The sequence below is a fragment of the Dama dama genome, chromosome 26, assembly GCF_033118175.1.
Source record: "Dama dama isolate Ldn47 chromosome 26, ASM3311817v1, whole genome shotgun sequence".
In the NCBI taxonomy this organism is placed as follows: Eukaryota; Metazoa; Chordata; class Mammalia; order Artiodactyla; family Cervidae; genus Dama; species Dama dama.
This window is the reverse complement of record NC_083706.1, coordinates 44,443,102-44,451,181: the sequence shown is the minus strand read 5'-3', so window position 1 is coordinate 44,451,181 and position 8,080 is coordinate 44,443,102.

Here is an 8,080-nt window from a genome sequence, read left to right as displayed (position 1 = left end):
CTTTAACTTTCATCAAGAGGCTCTTTAGTTCTTCTTCACTTTCTGTCATAAGGGTGGTATCATCTGCATATCTGAGGTTATTGATATTTCTCCTAGCAATCTTGATTCCAACTTGTGCTTCCTCCAGCCCAGCATCTCTCATGATGTACACTGCATATAAATTAAATAAGCAGGGTGACAATATTCAGTCTTGACATACTCCTTTCCCGATTTGGAACCAGTCTGTTGTTCCATGTCCAGTTCTAACTGTTGCTTCCTGACCTGCATACAGGTTTCTCAACAGGCAGGTCAGGTGGTCTAGTATTCCCTTCTCTTTCAGAATTTCCCACAGTTCATTGGGATCCACACAGTCAAGGGCTTTGGCAAAGTCAATAAAGCAGAAATAGATGTTTTTCTGGAACTCTCTTGCTATCTCGATGATTCAGCGGATGTTGGCAATTTGATCTCTGTTGCTTCTTGACCTGCATACAGATTTCTCAGGAGGCAGGTCAGGCAGTCTGCCACAAAACAAAAGCTTCAGATAAGCTGAAAACAAAAAGGAAATCAGAGCTTCAACTGATATAAAATACTGCAAAAAAGAATGTCAGCCTTAAATCAAAGGACTGTCCCCAAACGCAGTGTTTTCCTTATGAAATTAAAAGAAAAATCACCAGTTCAACTACAGTCTCCTATATGACACCTTCAGAGATTCATAAACCAACTATCATAATAGATATTTAATAATATATAATAATAGATATACATTACATTCAAAGTCCAACTCTCACACCCATACATGACGCATGTCAAAGCTATGGTTTTTTTCCAGTAGTCATGCATGGAAGTGAGAGTTGGACCATAAGGAAGGCTGAGTACTGAAGAATTGATGCCCTTTCACTGTGGTTTGGAGAAGATCTCTTGAGAGTCCCTTGGACTGCAAGGAGATCCGACCAGTCAATCCTGAAGGAAATCAGTCCTGAATATTCATTGGAAGGACTGATGCTGAAGCTGAAACTCCAATACTTTGGCCACCTGATTCGAAGAACTGACTCACTAGAAAAGATCTTAATGCTGAGAAAGATTGAAGGTGGGAGAAGGGGATGACAGAGAAGGAGATGGCTGGATGGCATCACCCATTCAATGGACATGAGTTTGAGCAAGCTCTGGGAGTTACTGAGCTACAGGGAAGCCTGGCATGCTCCAGTCCACGGGATCGCAAAGAGTCGTACACAACTGAGGGACTGAACTGAACTGAGGCATTGTTCTCATCAATTTAATCAACAGCTATCCCACAAAGCAATAAAGAATCTACCTGTCAAGAAGGAAACCCAAGTTCAGTTCCTGGGTTGGAAAGATCCCCTGGAGAAGGAAACGATAACTCACTCCTGTATTCTTCTCTGGGAAATTGGACAAAGGAGCCTAGGGGGCTACAATCTATGGAGTCACAAAGAGTCAGACACAACTTAGTGATTAAACAACAGCAACAACCCCAGAAAATACTATTGTTGTCCTCCTTTCACAGACAAAGAAGGTAAGTGATTTACTTAAAAGGACATTCCTGAGATTCAAGTGCAGACCAGTGTGCAACAGAGACCTCCATCTTAATCATCTCATTAAGTGAAGACCCTCTGCAGAGATGTTGAATGAAATACAAAGATTAGGTGAGTTGTAGGGGACCATCATTTCTAGAAACATGAAATTTTTCTTTTGTCGCCTAGTTTGGGACTGGATATACAATATCCAATAGTCACCACTATTTTGAGCATTCTTTGTACCCAAATGACTACTTCTAAATCCAGAGCCTGAAAACTCTACACAAATGTCTTTCTCTCTCTCTTTCCCCCTCCTTTCTTCCCTCCAGCCTCCCCCTCTCTTTTTTAAACACCACTGATGGACTCAAATATATCTGGTGGAAAATGTCTTAGGGCATGCATAGCATATGCACTGATATTACTTGTAAATTGATTATGTACAAAACCTCAAATAAAACAACCAGGGGAGGGTGTTTGCCAGAAACACATCGAGTCCTAGACTATGGTTTCTGTCCATTGGGAAGCTGTTTTTAATTGGAATTCCAATAAGGAAGCCTCCTTTTCCATAAAAAGCAGTCAAAAATGATTCCAATATGTAACACAAAGAGCAGAGACCTCTGAAGAAGAACACTGTCCTTAAGAAAACAGCATTAGTTCAAGACCCAGCAGAAGGAAAGAAAGGAAAATCAAGGGACCTCTAGAGTTAGATAAGAAAAAAAAAAAAAAAAGAAGAAGAAGAAAAACAAACACATAAACCCTTTTTCTCTAGGGTAATAAAACATGTGTAGCTCAGCCAAGACATTATCAAACAATATGTGCAAGGGAGTCACAGAAGAGAACATAGAAATGGCCCATAAGAATATAAAAAGTTGCTCAGCCTCAGTCGTAATCACAGCAAAGACTGATTAAAACACAGTTCACAGTTAGAAGAATGCCAATTAGAAAGTTTAGCCACCTCTTCTCTCGCTCTCTTTCCTCAAGGAATAATTACTCTCTTCATTTATCTTGGTCTTTCCTTTGGTGTGATTGCTCTCCTTCCAAAGTCTGATAGTCAATGCCTATCAATCATGTTTATGAATGAAGCACTTGGTTGCTGCATAGGTGGGTAAGGCCAGTTTTGTTTCTGTTATATAAGCTCGCTTTCTATCTCCCCAGTGCCTTCATGCTAAGCTGCTTCAGTCATGTTCGACTCTGTGCGACCCTATGGACTATACCCCGCCAGGCTCCTCTGTCCATGGGATTCTCCAGGCAAGAATCGTCCTGGGTTGCCACGCCCTCCTCCAGGATATCTTCCCGATCCAGGGATCGAACCCACGTCTCTTGTGTCTCCTGCATTGGCAGGCAGGTTCTTCATCACCATCACCACTAGTCTTCCTGAACTGGAAGGCTGATGGTTAACGCTATGCATATGGGAAAGGGTGGCTTAACTTTAAAGGAAAAATCACTTGCAGATGACTTAAAGGGGAATGCTCTTGGGAGACAGCTGGAAGGAAGGAAGTATGGCCAAATTGAGTGGAGGCAGAAGTTGATTCACAGTACGCTGACAAATGGAACTGTGGCTGAGTCTACAGGGAATTATAGAGCTAAGAGTTGTCCCAAACTGCGGCAAAAGGAGAGGATAAAGTTGCATCACTCAGCTGTAATTGCTTTTCTTAGTAAGTTACTTTCTTAGTAAGCACTGGAGAATAGATTCTTTAGGGTGCTGATGAGTTGTATTCTGGGGAATTTAAAAGAGATGTCTTAGTGGGACAAGTGTAGCCCTTATACTGCAGTTAGTCTTAAGGTCACAGTGGTAATTACCATTTTCTTGCAATACCCATTTTATATTTCCCTTACTCTTTGCTGGCATCTCTGTTGTTACATGACATCTGAGTCTATTCACTGTTCCTGTCTCAGGAAGCTCTACTTGTCTATTTTCTATTAAAATGGAGTATAAGAGGACAAGAAGATAGCACAATGCATCATCTGGGCATTAATCGTTTTCTTGACTGCCTCTTTGTGAAATAAAAGTCCTACTCCCTTCTGACAGGAAGTGTGAATTATTTCTTGAGTATAGTGACTCTTTTCCCTGTGTGATGATCTTTAAGTTGAAGTTACCAGGCAATAACCATAGCTTAAAGATTAATGGGACCCCTCAGAGACACAGAGAACAAACAGGTGGTTGCCAGAGGGGAGGGGAATGGTGGGGGAATGAGAGAATTAGGAGAAAGAGATTAAGAGGTACACTTTTCCAGTTACAAAAGAAATGAGTCACAGGAATGAAATGTACAGTGTTGGGAAAATACTCAATAATAATGTAATATTTTTGCTTGGTGACAGATGGTAACTAGAATTACCATGGTGAATATTTTAAAATCTATAGAAATGTAGGATCATTATGCTGTATACCAAGAACTAACATAGTGTTGCAGGTCAATTAGACTTCAAAAACAAATAAACAAATAGGCAAACTCAAAGAAAAAGAGATCAGATTTATGTTACCAGAGGTGAGGTAGAGGGAATTGGATGAAATTAGTTTAAAAGTACAAATTTTTAGTTATAAGATAAAGAAGTTCTGGGGATATGTTGTACAATATGATCAATATAATTAACACTGCTCTACGATATACATGAACTGTGTTAAGAGAGCAAATCCTGAGTTCTCATCACAAGGAAAAAACATTTTTTTCTTTTATTTTGCATCTGGAGGAGATGATGAATTATTGTGAAGTCAAATCATTATGCTGTGTACCTTAAACTTATATAGTGCTGTCTGTAGATTATATCTCAATAAAACTGGAAGAAAAAAACATTGATAGGACATTTACAGATTGTCTTGGTAGAAGTAACGGAGATGATCCATCCATCATTTTTCCTCCTCTTTCAAAGGTCCTTGCTGCCTTCTAGGTGAATTGAGGGAGAGGTTATTGGATGACAGAAGGATCTGAGCCATCTGTGTAATTTAATCCAAAGCTGCTTGTATCCAATCTCAGACATACCATGTCTATCTTGAAACAGATTGCTGCTGGATGTCCCATACCTTATGATTTAGAGGACTGGACATGATGAACACCTCTGAACTCACAGTGGTTTGCCATCCTGTGGGCTTAAGTTCAAACTCTACCAGAGCCCAGTATCACATGGGAGCTTATTTTTTCAATAATACATGGTTTTTTATGCCTTGAGGGCTTCCCTGACAGCTCAGCGGGTAAAGAATCCACCTGCAATGCAAGAGACACAGGGGACACGGGTTTGATTCCTGGCTTGGGAATATTCCCTGGAGGAGGAAATGGAAACCCACTCCAGTATCCTTGCCTGAAAAATCCCATGGACAGAGGAGCCTTGTGGGCTATCGTCTAAAGTATCGCAAAGAGTCAGACATGACTGATGACTAATACAGCATCTCTATGCCTTGCAACCTCTTCTCCTTGAGAACTAAGGAATCTACGTTGCTACACAGTGATGCTTCTATTGGAACTTGCCATAAGCTCCAAGTGGCATTTTCCCTCATCACACTAGTTACATCTAATACCATAAGGCTTACTTCATTGACCATTCAGAAAGACAACTTGCACAGTAGCCTGGACCTACTCAGAGCCCTTTCCTACTCAGAGACAATCCGAGCTTAAAGTCATCTGATTTATTTGGCAAATGGATTGGAGCAGTATTTGGAGATGTGGAATACGCTGCCTCCAGCACCTGAAGAGGCCTTCCTAGTGCTGTATCTCTTAATATTGGGAGGAGTAATAGTCAATAAAATTTCCATAACTTTGAACTTACTGATATGGTGAACCCCTGAATATATGTAGGTCACACATGTTCTACCAACTCACTTGTCACTTCTTTCTCATCTATTATGACAAGTTGATGAGCTTTTATGATTCAGATCCATTGATATTATATTATGATAGAGGACAGAAAACCTGGGAAAAGCCGTAAATATGAACCATTATCTCACATGAATGGACTGCTTCTGGTCCTCCTTATCAATAGGATTGTCATCCCTTTTCCCTTGACTGAGTTCCCAGATCAATAGCTGACTGTAGGGATCTGGTTTATCTGTTCTAGTAAAGACACCACAGTTGAAGGGTCGGTTAAGTTTTCAGTGTCTGCTTCCAAACACCATGATCCATGCAGTTTGTATGAGGTCCTTCCTTAATTAAATGATGATGGAAGATGCACCGCTACCTCTTCATTCCTTAAGTCTTGCATGCATGCCTGCTCAGTCTTGCAGTCATGTCCTACTCTTTGTGACCCCCACGGACTGGAGCCTGCTAGGCTTCTCTGTCCATGGAATTTCCCAGGTAAGAATACTGGAGCAGGTTGCCATTTCCTCCTCCAGGGGATCTTCCTGACCCAGGGATCAGACCTGTGTCTCCTGCATCTCCCGCATTGACAGGCAGATTCTTTACCAGACAGCCACCTGGGAAGCCCCCTCTAAGTCTTGATTATGGTACTAATATCTGATATCCTGTGGAATATCAAGACTTACTCTCTTGACTGTTTTCTTTAAATAATATTTATTATAGAAGCATTTCCTGTTACTTAAGTTCATATGGCTGCAAAATTTTGAGGATGAGTAGAATTAAATCATTCTGTTGGGTATTTTTATTCATTCTATTAGTAGTTTGTTGTTCAATGGTGATTGCTATATGTTAGCCATTGGTGTAAGTGATTTCCATATGTTAACTCATTATTCAGTCTTCACAAGAACACCATGAAGGTAATTACTATTAAGATTTTTACTGATTGAGAAACTGATGCTTTTCGCATAGTTAGAAGTTGTGAGAGCTCAGTCTCAAATCTAGGAAGTTTCTTTTAAAATTTGTTATTTTAACTACTATTCTCCAATGCCTCTTATGTTGAAGAATCCCTTTTATTTAATTTAAACAATCCCCCCCCCTCAGAGGACCACTTCAATATTATCAACACTATCAGAGGACATCTTAAACAATCTGCTTCATAAAAATAACAATCCCACAAAACTTATGATTGTCCTTTTCACTGATGCTTCTCTCTTGAGATTTAAGTGTTATGTTCAACTACTAATTTCCATTACCTGTCAAGAAGCAGTCTGTTAGAATCTTAAATAGACTTAGCAATAAAAACAAAAACAGATGTCTACCTAGAAAATTAATACTTCAGTATTTCATGGTGTTTCAAAACTGGTCTTGTTTGTGTTTAGGTATGATTATTTACCTTACTCCTTGATTTTGATTCCACCTTGTTAAACAAGTACTCCTTACTGCCTACAATGTATGCAGTGAAGTGGTTGACAAATTAGTGACATTATTATACAAATTTCTAAAAATTAGTTAATTTTAATAAGACACTTCAACCAAAAGACTGGTTAGGAACACATCTAGTGTTGGACAGATTTGCAGAATTGGCACAACAAAGTGTTCATGAAGCCTCTCATTGGTGAATTTCACATATATACAACACCATGTGTAAAATACCTAGAGGGAACCTGCTGCATACCACAGGGAGCTCAGCTGTGTCCTCTGTGATGACCTAGAAGGGTGGGGTACAGAGGGGGGAGGGAGCTCAAGAAGGAGGGCTGTATGCATGCATACAGTCTGTTCACTTTGTTGTACGGTAGAAACTAACACAACATTGTAAAGCAATTATATTCCAATTTGAAAAATGAGTGCCATAACTTACTGCACCACACTGACTCTTGAAAGACCATTACAGAGAAGAAAATGTATTCATACCTATTTGTATGATTACCTGTATCCAGATTTACCAAGAGAAAGCAAACTTTGTAAATTACTGATATAGTAAAAGAAACAATAACTAGAGTTAAGCAAATGTGAAGGAAAATAAATGAGGAATGAAACATTTCCTTACATGTTTTTGTATCTCAAATATGTCCTGGAGGTCTAGACTTGGCCATTCAGTACATATACATATACATAATACAGATACATATAAAACAAAAACCAGGAGAAGATTCTTACTCAGGATTGGGAGTGATTTTTCCATAATCTCAAAATGTCAAAAGATTTCTTGTGGTCAGCTTACTGTATTAACCTTTCCCTATGTAGTTTCTTAGGCATTTTATTTGTATAATGGCAGCTTCTAACATCATCAGCAGGTGCCAAACATGTGACAGGAATTAAAAAACAATTGTGGAATACACAAATTTGTATCACTCAGTTCAGTCACACAATCGTGTCTGACTCTTTGCAATGCCATGGACTGCAGCACTCCAGGCTTCCCTGTCCATCACCAACTCCCAGAGCTTGCTCAAACTCACGTCCATTCAGTTGGTGATGCCATCCAACCATCTCACTCTCTGCCATCCCCTTTTCCTCCTCCCTTCAACCTTTCCCAGCATCAGGGTCTTTTCCAATGAGTCAGTTCTTTGCATCAGATGGCCCAAGTATTGGAGCTTCAGCTTCAGCATCAGTCCTTACAATGAAACTTCAAGATTGATTTCTTTAGTTTTGATTGGCTTCATCTCCTTTCAGTCCAAGGGCCTCTCAAGAGTCTTCTCCAACACAACAGTACAAAAGCATCAATTATGTGGTGCTTAGCTTTCTTTATAGTCCAACTCTCACATCCATGCATGACTACTGGAATAA